The 13,603-nt window shown below is 42.7% G+C and overlaps 1 protein-coding gene and 1 pseudogene across 6 annotated transcripts in view; one reads left to right on the top strand and one right to left on the bottom strand.

Moving 5' to 3' along the window:
* The first annotated feature begins 1,227 nt into the window (after positions 1-1,227).
* The window catches only part of LOC149214292 (uncharacterized), a 264,915-nt gene continuing 252,539 nt past the window's right edge, over positions 1,228-13,603 (top strand). For 2 of the 6 annotated variants that reach the window (XM_089392259.1, XM_089392264.1), the window contains exon 1: positions 1,228-1,948. The gene's annotated coding sequence lies outside the window, so the exon portion shown is untranslated. Of the gene's footprint in view, positions 1,949-4,705; positions 4,814-13,603 lie in introns of all 6 variants that reach the window. The other 4 variants (XM_089392260.1, XM_089392261.1, XM_089392262.1 and 1 more) reach the window with 4 other exon arrangements.
* Positions 2,290-4,056, bottom strand: LOC149214293 (chaperonin CPN60-2, mitochondrial pseudogene; annotated as a pseudogene).

Here is a 13,603-nt window from a genome sequence, read left to right on the forward strand (position 1 = left end):
TCACCCCTTTAATAATTATGTTCGCTGCCCTATTTTGTCTTTCCTTGCTTTCACTATCTTGCATGTTGTCAATCTGAATATTTGTTTCTCCTTCCTTATTAGCAGAATCGCTAATAACTTGAACCCAAGTTTTGGAAACTTTGGTGGAATTTCCTTTCGTTTCTTCTCTTGCTTTCTCTTTATGGTTGTTTATTTGGGCAATCATTTTCCCTTTATACTAGGATGATTTCACATTCACCACCTCTCTACTTTCCACTACAGATTTCTTTATGTTTTCCACATCTGCCTTCATCCGTTGCCATTCTGTCTTCTCTATTAGGAGAGCTTCGTGTAGCAATGCCACTTGTTCTTTTAAAGCTTTATTGTTTTTTGCTAAAGCCTTGTTCTCCGCTGTTATTATATGAATTTTATGATCTCTTTCTTGCCCTTTAGCGTCTAAAATCTCCAACCTTTGTTTTGCATTTAACAATTATTTCATATAAAGATCAGATGACCAGGTGAAAGGTGTGGATGTGGGACTATAAAAGGCAGAATCATCAATGACTTTTCTTGTGGACTTCTTGTTGCCACGTGCTTGTAGAAGAGACTTGTTTGAGTGCTTCTTGCGATGAGCTCAAGTACTTTTCTTTTTAGACCATTTCTCCCTTGTCTGCTTCCATTTTAGACAGTGTATTTTTCGTTTTAAAATGCTCCGATATTGTTTGGCATTGACCCAAACTCACTTCCCAGCGTTCGTAGATGAGAGAATTTTCACTTGTATTAAACCATTTGTCTCCACATGTTCTGAAATTTCTTGTCCCTTTGTCACGTTTGAATGCATTTGTTGTCCAACCTGTTTCGAGAAATATGTAGGTCTATAAAATGCTAAGATTACTTCACACTGCTCCCTGCTTTTCAGATTATCGCTGCTCGATACTTCTGCAACATAAAAGCTCCCTGCTTTTCAAAATATTGCTGTTCACTGCGCACCGCTCTCACTATTGACCACATTGCTCACACTACTCCGACAACTACATTCAACAAATAAAAACTCATTGTCGCTCCAAATAAGACCTCTAAAAAAAAATACAAAAAAAAAATTCCCACAAAATTCTGTGTGCAGATTCTTAAAATAATTGTAGCTGTGCTTTCCTTTTCTGAAATTCTACTAAACTTTTCAATAACTTGCCCACGTGCTGTTTTCATTTTAAATATCTCGGTATTGGTTTTTCTATAATCAAACTTGCCCACTTATGGTCTTCGGCTTCGCTTTAAAAGACTCTTTCGAATAACCCTGTTTTGAAATTTTTAAAATTGCCCTCGCGCGTTGCTTCACGGCAGCTACGACTGCTCTTTAATTTCTTCTTGCGGTTTCTTTTCAAAACAAACCCCTCGTCTCTGCTCAGACCTGCAACTTCTTCGCTTACTGTATTCGGCTTTGGGTATTTGCCTTCGGGTTTGGCTTTTTGCGGTTTCTTTTCAAAACAAACTCCCTTAGCAAATTAAGTGATTTGGAGGTGACAGAGCGCGAATAAATGATCTGCAGAGGACGGCTTGATTGCAGATAAACCCTCGTCTCTGGTCAGACCTGCCACTTCTTCGCTTACTGTATTCGGCTTTCTGCCTGTGGCCGTGACTCCATAAATCCTGTATGTGAATTAAGTGGAGTCTCGATAAATCCTTTTCATTAATACAGTTGGCACTTACAGTGTGAGGAGGAGTTCAAAAGTTAATCGGCTTTGCCCACGTCATAGATTAGATTATCTATCCTCCACATGCACTTGTGTACTAGACTATCTACATTGATATATTTCTTAACTCCACTATGCTCGGGAGTATCGTGGAGCATTAATAGGTGAGGCGCTTCTGGAAACAACCCTTCCAGACCACCAAGACTGGTTTACGAGCTATGCAGTTCCAGCCATTCCTTCTGTGAGGCCCGATCTCCCATGATTTTTGCCTAAAATAGGTATTTTTTTTGTTTTTTTCCTTAAAAATTAGCTCTTTCAATAAATTATCATCTCGATTCTCCAGTAGGTGAATAAGGAAAAAATTTCTCCGGTCTCTCTTTGATTACAGTTCTTCGCTGCAGAAAAGATAGGTTGTAGAAACTGTAGGGCACTTCAATCGACAAATTTTCCTTTAAGTTAGCTTGGATACACGAACCGGAGTAAGGGGAAATGTAATGTTCTAGACAATAACAAGGGTCAAACTAACTGCTATCAAACTAATTGACCCGAAGTTTAACCTTCAAAACTAGGACACCAGACAACCTGAACTTTAACCCTACATTCCGAACAGGACACCACGTAAAAGGCACTCTGGTCTAGATATGCTCTTTAGTAGTCCATACCACCCATACCGCCGCCCATAGCTGGGCCTTCCTTCTCATCCTTCAGAATCTCAACAACGACGCACTCTGTTGTGATTAACAGTGAAGACACACTTGCAGCATCAACCAAAGCAGTTCTGATCACTTTCAGGGGATCAATAATCCTTGCCTTCACGATGTCAACGTATTCACCTTTGGCGGAATTGTAGCCAAGGTTAAGATTATCTTGCTCCAGTAATTTCCCAACAACCACTGCACCTTCCACAGCGGCATTTGCAGCAATCGTATATGCAGGCATCTTCAATGCATTCTGAATAATTTGCACTCCAATCTTTTGGTCGAAGTTATCATTATGATGTTTTTTTAGCTCCTTTGTTGCGTAAAGAAGAGCAACACCACCTCCTGGAACAACCCTCCTCTACTGTTGCCTTAGTGGCATTCAAGGCATCTGTAACTCTGTCTTTCTTCTCCCCTACTTCTGCCTCACTAGCACCACCAATCTTCAGAAATGCAACTCCTCCTGAAACCTTTGCCAAGCTCTCTTGATACTTATTCATATCATAGTCTGTCATGTTGGCTTCAATGGCAGCCTGAATCTGCTCATATCTTTCTTCTATAACCTTCTTATAACCACCTCCATCAAGAATATTTATGTCATCCTTCAATACAGTTACCTTCTTTGCTGAACCAAACATATCACCTTCAACCTTTTCAAGCTTCATGCCAAGTTCTTCTGTAATCTTTTGACCACCATTAAGTACAGCAAGATCCTCCAAGTTGGCTTTTCTGTTTTCTCCAAAGCCTGGAGCTTTGATTTCACAGACCTTGACTCCAGCACAAATTTTATTTAGAATTAGGGTTGCTAGTGCATAACTCTTTGCATTCTCGGAAACAATCAGAAAAGATCTTTTCTTTTACAAGGCCAGCTCGATTGCTCGGACAACTGTGTTCACATTTGAAATTTTATTTTCATGTATCAAAATCAGAGGATTCTCTAATTCACATTTTTGGGCCTTCTCATTTGTGATAAAATACAAATGATAAAATACAGGGATATATAACGCCTGTCTAGCTTCATTCCTTCAACAACCTCCAATTCATTGTATAATGTCTTCCCATCTGCAATAGTTATGACTCCCTCCTTGCCAACTTTTTCCATTGCTTTGGAAATTAGTTCACCAATTTCCCTTTCACCATTTGCTGAGATGGTGCCTACCTGTACAATTTCATCGGATGTGCTTATCATCGTTGCTCTACTTTTCAAATGCGCCACAACTGCATCAATTTCCATGCTAATGCCCCGTCTCAAGTCCATTGCATTCATCCCAGCTGCAACTGACTTACAGCCTTCTGTGAATATTGCATGAGTAAGGATGGTCGCACAGGTAGTGCCATCTCCTGCAGCATCATTTGTAGCATTGGCAACTTGCTTCACAAGACTTTCACCGACATTCTTTAACTTGTCATTGAACTCAATACTTTTTGTCATGGTAACACCATCCTTTGTTACTTTTGGAGCACCATAACTTTGTTCAATAACAACATTGCGACCCTTTGGTCACATTGCCACATTTACAGCATCTGCCAGTTGTTCCTCACCTTGAAGCATTGCGGCTCTGGATTCAACACCAAATCTGATATATTTTGCACCATAGTTTCTCCTCCAACCGACTGTTGAAATTCTATTTCTAGCTACTACTCCTGCTTCCAATTTTGGAAGCTAGTGCAGCTGCTACTCTATACATTTTGAGCAGAGAGACTTCAAGTCGAGCCCGAAAACAGAGCAGGAGTGACCAATATGCACTGAGCACAGCTATAGTATTATTCGTATTTTTTTGGCTTTATTGTTTTTTTTAACAATGAGCTTTTTGCACATATTTATTAGATTTGAACTTTTATAAGAAAAGTGCCCAGGCAGTCCCAAGCTTTGATTCTGGTAGGCCTATCCAATTTTCTGAACCTGCATAAACACTTACTCAAACAACACTAGAATGGGGCTAAACGTGCAAATTTAGAGGCCTTATATTCATGCATGAGTCTGCACTATAGATCTATTGCTTCACAATTGTTCAGACATGAGATTTGAGACCATTTTCAAAGAGGCATCTTCCATAGTGGACTTTCTCTACAAGTTTACTGATCACTGTTTGGATCTTATTTCATAAATGCATGAGTTACACCCTTATTACTATGCTCCTTAAGCTGTTTGCTTTCTCCAAAATCCCCTTCTGATGTTTTCTTTCTTTGTTGAATTTCGCATTTGCATGCGCTGTGTAAACCTAATTATGTTTCTTTTAACGGGTTGGGCGTTCCTCTTCTTCAGTGTGCCAAAACAACCATTCATAGGCATTTTGCACTCACCAATATGTCTTTCTTTCCTACTGTCATCAACAGATATGAAAAATGTGCTTCTCCACTGAGTTTGGCCTCATAAGATTCAGAGCAAGCGGTGGTTTATTGTACCCTTGTTCAGACGTGAGATATGAGACCATTTTCAAAGAGGTATCTTCCATAGTTGACTTTCTTTATAAGTTTACTGATTATTGTTTCGATATTTTATCAGAAATGCACGTGTTACACCCTTTTGACTATGTCCTTAAGTTGGACACTTTCCCCAGTAATTCCCTTATGACGCTTTCTTTCTTTGTTGAATTTCTCTCTTGCATGTGCTGTGTAAACTTTTTTTTTTGGTCCGTTTCTTTAAATGGGCTGGGTTTTCTTCTTCTTCAGTACCTCTACTTTTAGATATGTAAAAACAACCATTCATAGGCATTATGTACACACCAATATACCTGTATTTCTTGCTGTCATCAAGCCCATGGAACAGGTCTGAAAAACTGTGGTTTTCCCTTGTGTTTGGCATCATAAGATTCAGAGCGGGTGCTGGTTTATTTTACCTTTATTTCTGGTTATAACAGTCAAGAAAGTACAACAACTCATCGAAGAGATGGGCTCACAAATCTGCCACATGTGGCCTAAAAAGAGTGTTGTAGCTGATGGTCTTTCCTGTGGGTTTACAGGCTATATGATGTTTTCAAACACGTGCATACTGTCCTTGATGAAAAGGGATTTTTATATATTTTCAACTTTTGGAAGGTTAGGATCACCATGCTACTCTGCAAATGTGATGAAAATCACATGTGCAGTCCCTCTTCAGTGGTGGATAACACTTGGTTCCAACTTGGGGACATGTGTTCTTCTTGGAAGTGCATGAGAACCTCAGAATCATTTCATGCACATATGAAGCTGGCTTCCATGTTCAGCAAAAATATCATCACTACATCAAAGGTCTGCCCTTATAAAACAAAGCACAATGAATTAATGCCTATGAATCTAAGAAATCAAGACTGCTGCTCAAAAGAGCTTATTCAACTCTAAACTACTACTCAGTAGAGCTTATTCATTTCTAATCCTGCTGTAGCATGTGCCAAAATAAGGCTTCCAGTTGAAATTAGTGAGTTAATGCAACCATTGTAGCACCTCATGAATACAATGGTCCTTTCCTTTGTGCTTAGTCATCATGCAAAACTAGGAAACATCAAAACCAAAATGTTTGCAGGATGGAATCTCTGTCATTGTTGGGCTACAACAGAACCTGGGTACTTACAAATGAAAAATGTCATCAAGTTTGATGCAATAGTAGACATGATCTGACACAGGATATGTATACCGGTCCTGAAGAGGATTGTTGGGAAATCTGTCAAACCACACACTGCCCCCTTCTTGAAATTCCCATTTTCTCTCACCTGACAGCACATACTGTTGTCCAAGTGATTTCTGTTGAAGTTATTTATTGGAGAGATGAAAGCTTGTGACAAGGGATATTGATTCTATAGTCTTCCATAACCATTATTAGGCCACCACAAGTGCTAGTGATCCAACCCATCTGGCAGTTTTGCACCTGAGGCCATAAGTGATAGGCCTATAAATAGTTGGGGAATGCAGTCCACTGCCCTAGCTATAGTGTTTTTTCCAAGAGATCACATCCACACTTCCACAACCTTTTGTATTTTCAAACACAAGCATCAAACAGTTAACATCATCAGGTCACATCCACACTTCCACAACCTTTTGTATTTTCAAACACAAGCATCAAACAGTTAACATCATCAGGCTTAAGATTTATCAACAGTTCTTATCCAATACTACCAGCTCATATGAGCTTAGAAACTCCTTTTCCAGAAATAGTGTGAAACTTAGCAATGTTGATCTCAGGTTTCTTCAAGTACTAGTAGCATTTGTGATACCAAACTGACCCCTATTTAATAATTTTTTGGGCCAACATTGATCCATGTGAAATACTTCTAAAATCAAAATTTCATTTCTCAGTCTCATGTCAAACACTAAGTAATTTTAGAGTACAATCACTTTATTTTTGTCTATCAGGCTATTTTAAGATGGTTTCTGCATCATAATTAACTATTGGTCGGTCACCCTTCCCTTCTGTAGTAAAAACGAAAACTATGAACCTTTTAAGCTTAAAATGCTTTCCATTCTTTCCATTATTTCATTGTGGACAAGGAACTCAAAGTCATGGAGGGGGTGTGGGTACCATTGTGGCTATCCAATACAGAGAGAAATCGGACAAAACAAGTAGTGAGATGCTCTCACCCTATCACGGGAAGACCCTGACCTTGATCTCGCTGGAAAGAGGCTCTATGTCCCTTCTGCGTCAGCTTTTGCACAAAACTGCGTCAACCCTATGTAGTCTCTGCGTCACCTTTGCTAGGGACTGCGCTGCTCCTCCTTCGGATCCTCTGCTGCCGAAAAACTTCGATTTCTAGCCTCCTAGTCTCACCCTGACTCCCGGCTTCTAAAACTCGATTTCCTCAGTAGGAAATTCGATCTCCCTCTAGGCTTTGCACTGCCACTGCGTGGGTGTCGCTGCCACTGCGTGGGTGAGCGACAACCTCTCTCTGGATGTCGTTTTGTCCTTTCTGCCTTGTACTCTCTAGCCCAAGAAAAAGCTCCTCACAAGATACTATCCCTGCCCCTCATTGCAAAAGATCACTATTGAAAATCTCTCCGGCAGCTGCTTTGCTTCAGAAAATCGAACTTTTCATCTCCCCTCTGTGTGTGTTCTCAAAGTGCCCCTCAAGCCTCCTCTTATATTTTTTCTGTTGGATAACCAACGACCTAGATTAACTTCTAATCAATGGCTTAGATCATTTTCGCTTGATCCTCGTCTTCTTCTAGAAGTTACACCCACACTTTAGATTAATATCCATTAATTATTTTAATTTTCTAAGTTTAGACTTAGGGTCCCATTAAAAATAATTAATTATTTCAATAAAACTATCTCTGGGTGGAATTTCCGAAAATGATCTCTGGGTATTGGAGAATACGTGTGTCTAAGCCTCCTTGCAAATTTTGAGACTTAGAGCACATCCGATGTTACTAGAAATCAACTTCCCTTCCTAGCGAGGAATGTGCTCTAGCAATGCACCCTGCTGAAGCATCACACTGTTCTGTAGCATTTCCTTTTGCGCTGCTGATGTCTGACATCCTGTCCGTCAACTACTGTGCAACCATTGCTTCTGCACTACTGTTGACCCTGCCACTTCCAACACTACATCCATACTGCAACTCCCTCTCAATTCTACATCCGTGCTGTTGCTGGCACTGCCACTGCCAACTGCATCTGCACTGCAACTTTCTCCAACTGTTGCTGCTACTGCATCAACAACGGAAAACATCCCAAATTATTGAACTGGTGTTCAGTACGATGCATCTCGTTGCTGGAGTTTTCACTGCTGCTAGTCTCTACGCCGACCCTCGAAGCCTTTGCGCTACTACTGACTTATGCTCTGTGCCATTTGCACTGCTACTAACTCTGCTCTGCGCTGCTTAGTCACTGGTGCTACTAGCCACTGCAACTATCACCCCGACACTCCTCTAAACCAACTTATAGTGGTCCATCCTGCTACTTCTGATTTGGGCTCCTGTAGCAAGGAATTGATCCGAGAGGTGGGCTTCTCAAGTATCCTGCCCATCTGCAGTCCTTTCGAACTGCAACTCTAGATCACCCCACCTCCCTCCTGCAGATGCCTGGGCTGTCATGGTGAACTCATCCTCCTCGATCTTCACGGCTGCAACCTTCGGATCATGCTTCTCATCTTTGTCGTTCTTCTTGAGAGGACAACATGTTGCGTAGTGACTGAATTCACCACACCTGAAGCATTTGATCTTAGAAACATCTTTCTCTTTCTTCCGTTGCTCCTGCTGCCCCTTGGATGCGAGGGCTGCATTCTCTTTCTCCTCTTTGGGCTTCGACCCACTGCTGTTGTTTCCATCAAGTTTACACTTGACCAAGTCTCTCCTCAACTCCTCTTGCTTAAGAGCTGCCCACATTTCATCCCAGTTAGGCAAAGTCGCCCTTCCCAGGATGCTCTCCACAAAGACTTGCCAATCCTCAGATACTAAATTTAGGTCCAATCTTACCATCTTGAAACCTTGAGGTGTTGACCCCACAGCTACCAGCTCATCTCGGCTCTCCTGAAGCTTAGTGAGGAACGGATCAATGCATTCCCCCTTCTGCATTTGCGTGGATCTCATCTTCTGCTCTAAGTACATCTTCTGCTGCTTGGAAGATCCTTGATATAACGTCGACAAAGCATCCCACATCTCCCTGGTAGTATTTCTGCCAGGGATGTGACAGACTATAGGATCCTTCACTCCGTCGAGGATCATTCTTGTGGTCTTTGGCATTTCTCCCTTATACTTCTTGAGCGGATCTGGATCCGCGGGCTCAGCTACCACACTATCGATGTAGACTTTGAGAAAATGCTCATCCAGAAGGCATGACATCATTGCCTTCCAGATCACATAGTTGGATTCCCCATTCGACCTATCCTGATATCTGCCAAGCGAAAAATTCGAATAACCTCCTCTCTCCTCTGCGCAGCACTGGACTGGCCTACACACTCCCTGCTGGAGCTTGTAGATCTGCCCCTGTGTGCTGCTGCTCATCAAGTGAGAATTCAGACTCCTTGGCTGGAAGTCCTCTGAGGCAGAAATTCCCTCAACGTGTCTCTGTCTTCCCTCTGACGTCTTTCTGCCCAACAACTGCCTGCAGAAAACTACGTCCTACTAGGAACCCCTCTTCGCTTGAAGCTTCTGCTGTGTTGCTCCCTCTGTTGCTGACAAATTTTGATCTGGAAACCCTTCTCTCTGTCGACTCACTTAGAGAGAGATTTTCATGTATGGGGATTCGAATTGTTGCCTCTGCAGGAATTTCGAACTCCTTTCTTCCTTCAACACTGGGTTCTTCCGGCACTACTCTCTTGCTTCACCTACAGCTCCGATACCATGTGAAAATTCGGTGACCCGAATTCCTGCTGCAACAACTGATTAAGTTTCTCCTACTTGCTAATTTCTGAATCAAGTTACTTACTCTTTCCTACAATAAATATTGAAACTAATACAATGCAGTCTACACCATTTAAATTATAAGCGGAAACAAGAAACTGAATAGGAAAGAGATATAACACATCTACACAGTTATTTTTGGACAAATGTCCCCGGAAAAACCCAATGCAGGAAAACCGGTGCAATAGTTGAGGGTTTTGTTATTGAGCAGTAGTAATTTTTGAGTACAATTCGTTGGATGTTGAACTGGCTATCCGATACAAAGAGAAACTGGACAAAACAAGTAGTGAGATGCCCTCACCCTGTCATTGGAAGAATCTGACCTTGATAGCTAGAAAGAGGCTCTACGTCCCTTCTGCGTCAACCCTACGCAGTCTCTGCATCACCTCTGCCGGGGACTGCACTGCTCCTCTTTTGGATCCTCTGCTGCCCAGAAACTTTGATTTCTAGCCTCCCGGTCTCACACCCCGGCTTCGACTTCTGAAACTCAATTTCCTTAGTAGGAAATTCGATCTCCCTCTAGGCTTTGCGCTACCAGCGCTGTATGGGCCAGCGTCAGGCTCTCTTTGGACGTCGTTTTGTCCTCTCTACCTTGTACTCTTTGGCCCAGGAAAAGACTCCTCACCAGATACTATCCCTGCCTCTCTCTGCAAAAGATCACTATCGAAAATCTCTCTAGCAGCTGCTCTGCTTCAGAAAATCGAATTTCCAATCTTCTCTGTATGTGTTTTCCAAGTGCCCCTCAAGCCTCTTCTTATATCTTTCTGTTGGACAACCAACGACCCAGATTAACTTCTAATCAATGGCTTAGATCATTTTGGCTTGATCGTCATATTCTTCTAGAAGTTACACCCATAGTTTAGATTAATACTGTAATATTCCTAATTAGCCATGGCTAATTGAAATATTCGATTTTGCCTTCTATAGTTATTTATAAATAAAAGGGTGAGGAAAAGGGGACATAACTCACTTTTAGAATAAAAGTGACTCCCTAGTAGCACAACGTTGTGACTTAAAGGGGAGCCAAGGGGGCCAAAGGACCATGCAGAGATAGGACCCATGTAGACACTTGGAGGGACTGCGCAGATGGAAAAAGAACATGTGGCAAGAGGGGATTACGTTGGAGGAGGTGAGCCTTGGGATCGAGAGAGGCCAATGCTCTAAAGGAGAGAGGAGCCTCCTCATTTTGGCATTCGATTATGTGCATTTGAGCTAGTCACTTCGACTTAGAGCACGCTGGCTGTTTAGCCTGTCTGCAACACTGTTTAGTGCACTGGGTGTCTCCGTTTGGAGCTTGGACGCAAACTGGAGGGCTCGACTCTTAGTAGAGTACTCCAAAGACAGATTTGCATGTGAGGTTTTGGATGGGTAGGTGGCAGATGACAGGTACAGGGTGATCGATGAGATCATCTACTACAGGGATCGAATCTTCTTGACTGAGAGATCTCAGCTCAAGAAGAAGGTACTTCAGGCATCACATGATTCACCATTGGCAGGCCATCAGGGGTTTACCAAAACCTACGGGACCATTAGAGAGAGGTTCTCATGGAAAGGCCTCAAGGAGGACGTACTCCAGCATGTCAGGGAGTGCGATGTTTGCTAGAGGAACAAGGGGGAGATGAACCATCCCGCAGGATTATTGCAGCCTCTTCCCATTCCAGAGGGGAAATGGGAGTGTATTTCGATGGACTTTATCACTGGGTTGCCCATGGTACAAGGCAAGGATTGCATCTTTGTCATCGTTGATCGACTGACAAAGTACACACATTTTATCGCCATATCTGCACACTACACAGCAGCGTAGGTGGCTGAGCTGTTCTTCAGAGAGGTCTTTAGGTTACATGGTCTTCCTAAGACCATCACTAGTGACAGGGACAGCCGTTTCATGGGCGGATTTTGGCAGGAGCTTTTCCGGTTGGTGGGGACGGAGTTGACACCGATTACCAGTTATCACCCACAGACAGACGGGCAGACGGAGATAGTTAACAAGTGGCTAGAGGGCTACTTGCGTAACTATGTCAGTGGGTAGCAGAGAGCATGGCTGAAGTGGCTGCATCTGGGGGAGTATTGCTACAACACTACACATCACATGTACATCGGTATGTCACCCTTCTATGCTTTGTATGGATATCATCCTTTATCTTTTGCCGACGTGATGTTTGGTGCTAGCAAGGCTTCGTGAGCCAAGATTTGGATCCAAGAGAGTCAGGATATTCTCTGAGCTCTCAAGGATAATATGGCTACAACGCAGAACCAACAGAAGTTGTATGCTGACAGGGGTTGGGTGGAGAGACAATTTGAGGTAGGAGACTTGGTCTACCTACGATTACAGCCATACCGACAATCGTCACTGAAGCAGAAGGGGGCTGAAAAGCTCAAGCCCCGCTTTTATGGGCCATACAGGGTGATACGTAGGATTGGACAGGTTGCTTATGAGTTGGAGCTACCCCAAGGCAGCAAGATTCATAACATTTTTCATGTATCATGCTTGAAAAAGGTGTTGGGACAGCATGTGACAGTGACAGATGAGCTACCACCCATGGATGATGAGGGGCATTTGGTTTTGCAGCCAGAGGCTATTATTGATACTAGGGAGAGGCAATTGCGGAGCAGGACGGTCCGGGAATTCTTGGTGAGGTGGAAGAATTTATTGGATGAGGATGCCACTTGCGAGAGTGAGAAAATTTTGCAGCATCCATCACTTCAGTTGCTTGAGGACAAGCAACATTTTGTCGGGGGAGATTGTAATATTCCTAATTAGCCATGGCTAATTAGAATATTCGATTTTGCTCAATTTTGCCTTCTATAGTTATTTATAAATAAAAGGGCGAGGAAAAGGGGACATAACTCACTTTTAGAATAAAAGTGACTCCCTAGTAGCACAACGTTGTGACTTAAAGGGGAGCCAAGGGGGCCAAAGGACCACGCAGAGATGGGGCCCACGCAGACACTTGGAGGGACTGCGCAGATGGAAAAAGAACACGTGGCAAGAGGGGATTACGTTGGAGGAGGTGAGCCTTGGGATCAAGAGAGGCCAATGCTATAAAGGAGAGAGGAGCCTCCTCATTTTGGCATTCGATTATGTGCATTTGAGCTAGTCACTTCGACTTAGAGCATGCTGGCTGTTTAGCCTATATGCAACACTGTTTAGTGTACTGAGTTTCCGTTTGAAGATCTCACCCTTAGCCCCGGGGGACTTCAAGTGCCTACTTGGGCAAGGTAGTTTTCAACAGTCTTTTGCAGTAGTATTGATCTTTGGCATTGTGGAGGAGCTGAGCATTGGAGGACTGCGCAGTCTTGAGAGAGAGGGACGTAGTTTTTCCGGAGGTAGTTCCGGATTGAGGGTTTGTGGAGGATTTGAGCTGGGAGATTGAGCAAGGGATCAACCCTTGCATATTGGAGGAGTTTGGTAGAGTTTCAGATAGTGTTTTGGAGGATTCTTCTCGGTGGCAGCGCAGAGCCTTGAGGAATTGCGTGATTCCCCAAGGGGACGATTTTCGGGAGTCGGTTATTTCAGAAAAGCTTTCTGGGTTTTTCTGGGTTTTCTGAGTAGAGGCTGATTTCAGAGTTTCAACATTCTCTGAGGGGATCAACCCCAAATCCTCATCTGATTTCTAGTAGTAGCAGCGACACGACAGTTCTCCAACAGCTTGGGCGCAGTTCAGAGAGAGGCCATTTCTTTACTATTCTGAGTGCATTTCTTCACTTGCCTTGTGCAAGTTGAGGTGCCATCTTTCTGATCACCTTCTGTACTCATTCCATTACTCAGTATAATAAAATGGCTTAGCATTTCTCTCTACATTTCTTGAGTATCTGCTTGTATTCCGTGTTTATATTATTGTATGTTGCATTATTGTTATTTATATCACTTTGAGCTTCCCGGTTACTATATCACTTTTACGTATTTGGTTGGAGTTTACTAGG

The sequence above is a fragment of the Pinus tabuliformis genome, chromosome 1_1 (genome assembly GCF_031772625.1).
Source record: "Pinus tabuliformis cultivar Carrire ecotype Pingquan chromosome 1_1, CPIR1, whole genome shotgun sequence".
Taxonomy (NCBI): domain Eukaryota; kingdom Viridiplantae; phylum Streptophyta; class Pinopsida; order Pinales; family Pinaceae; genus Pinus; species Pinus tabuliformis.